The sequence below is a fragment of the Myotis myotis genome, unplaced genomic scaffold (genome assembly GCF_014108235.1).
Source record: "Myotis myotis isolate mMyoMyo1 unplaced genomic scaffold, mMyoMyo1.p scaffold_m19_p_15, whole genome shotgun sequence".
Taxonomy (NCBI): Eukaryota; Metazoa; Chordata; class Mammalia; order Chiroptera; family Vespertilionidae; genus Myotis; species Myotis myotis.
The window spans coordinates 36,593,857-36,596,267 of NW_023416319.1; the positions used below are offsets into that span (position 1 = coordinate 36,593,857).

Here is a 2,411-nt window from a genome sequence, read left to right on the forward strand (position 1 = left end):
CCAAGCAGAGTGGATTCTTCCTTGGTGTGTGTGGTCTCTTTCAGTTCCATCTTACTCACTGCTTATGGGACTGCAGTCATTTCAAAACTGGTATTCCTGTAATCAGGCTATCTCAGCCACATGCACTGACCATATAGCAAGAGCTACTTCGACCACATAACTCCTGTAACTCCCATGCTCAAAAATATTTACTGACTGCCTAGTGCAGTGGTTCTCAACCTTTGTAATGCCACGACCCTTTAATACAGTTCCTCATGTTGTGGTGAACCCCAATTTCATTGTTACAAATTGAACATAATTAAAGCATAGTGATTAATTACAAAAACAATATGTAATTATATATGTGTTTTTCGATGGTCTTAGGCGACCCCTATGAAAGGGTCGTTCGACCCCCAAAGGGGTCGCAACCCACAGGTTGAGAACTGCTGGCCTAGTGTTTATACACCATAACTATTTACACGGAAAATTTTTAAAGAATGTTTCCCTATTTATTTATTATCTAACTTGCTCTAGATAAGAGGTTTTTTTTTTTTAAAAAAAATAATACAATAAGAAAAAAATCTAAATACATAGATAAAAAAATAAATACAGAGGAAAATGATCATGTGGAAAAAGTACACGAAGGCAGAAATGAACAAGTCCCTGCACATTTGCTATCAAAATGCAGATTGGCTTCCAGATATTTACCTGAAGAACTGACACTCATATTGTAGCATCCATCTTAAGGGTGAAAAAGTATGTATGTATAGAAAAAAAACAGTGTATATATAGCGTTTGGTACTATCAGTGGTTTCAGATATCCACTGGGGGTCTTGGAACTTATCACCCTACAGAAAGGGGTGACTACTGTATGATTTTTTGATACTTCTGGCAGGATTGCATTAAATTTCCTGCAAGTATTGGTCTTCTTTATCTCCCCAAATGAGTCAAGTCAAGTAAATATCATATAGTTAATCAAAGAAATACCACATACAGTGAACCTCAAGACAGGAAATGAAATTAAGTTGAAAGGAGGGATTTATGATCCTTTGAATCAGTGGACTAACAGGTTACCAAAATTTTACTTTGTCAATCATTTTTCCGCTGTAGTTGGAAAGATCAATGTTGCAAAGCAATAAATGTGGGCAGATAAATGTTTTGAATTCTAGATATTTTATAGGCAAATAATATTAAAACGTCTAAGACAGGGGTGGGCAAACTTTTTGACTCGAGGGCCACAATGGGTTCTTAAACTGGACTCAGAAGAAGGAGCTGCGGCCGTGTTTCCTGACGTTGCCATGTTAACACTGCTGCTGGTGAAGGAGCGGAGGGGAGAGCAAGAGAACCCTCTGCTCTTTTGGCTCCGCGGGCCGGTTAGAACAGCCGAACGGGCCGGATCCGGCCCGCGGGCCATAGTTTGCCCACGGCTGGTCTAAGATGTCAACACATTAGTGTTCCTAATCTTGGGATCCCAAAAGATCACTTTTAGCAGGTGAATTTTAGTTATTTTAGGGCACATTCCAGGTGGCAGGAAATACCTTTTAGAATGTATTGAATGCTACTGATGAGAGTTGCTTCGCTGACAAGCCAAGAGCATCTTGGCTTGGGCAAACTATGCCAGCATTCTAAAAATAAGGTGTGTATCGCTTCTCGGCCTTTTGGCTAAGATCAAGTGTAGTATCTGTTCTTATCAGTTTAAAAATAAGGTTGTCTATTTGTTTTCTGAGTTAATGCTTTTTCCTAGGGAGGTGGCCAATTGAACATTTTTAAGGACTATGGAGAATGGTGTCAAACAATTGGTGAGTGTGGCTAGAGGGTCCAGTTTCTCTGGAAAGGATTGGGAATGTGAATTTATGAGGCAGGCTAGAAATGATAAATAATGCTGTAGACCAATGACATAGGGCCCATTGAAGGGAAATTTCCTTTGTGGTGTGTACAAGGCAGAAATTCTGATAGAAAGAAGTACATGAAATCTAGAGTATTACCATTATTATTGAGATTTACTAGTAAATACTGAGTTAAACCATTTCCAGAGTAGCACTGTGTTCTTCCGCGAGGAAGGATTCCTGAAGTCTGTTGACATGAGAATGTCCAAATCTATAGACAAATTTTAAAAGATGTCATTAGAGTTTATTTGAGCCAAACAGAAGATATGCCTGGAAGCAAGGTCTCAACAGACTGAGACAATGCTTCACAGAATGACAGTTTTGCAGTTTCTTTTACATTTGAATAAGGAGGTAATGTAAGGAGGACTACATGAATGTGGGAATTAGATTACAGCAGGGGTCCTCAAACTAGGGCCCGCGGGCCACATGTGGCAGGTTAGAAATGATAAATGTGTAGTATCATTTGTTTTTTTACTTCAAAATAAGATATGTGCAGTGTGCATAGGAATTTGTCCATAGTTTTTTTTTTTTAAACTATAGTCCGGC

The 2,411-nt window shown here is 38.9% G+C and overlaps 1 pseudogene; it reads left to right on the forward strand.

Moving 5' to 3' along the window:
* Nucleotides 1–1,621: 1,621 nt before the first annotated feature.
* On the forward strand, nucleotides 1,622–1,777 carry LOC118670385 (annotated as a pseudogene).
* The last annotated feature ends 634 nt before the right edge of the window (nucleotides 1,778–2,411 follow it).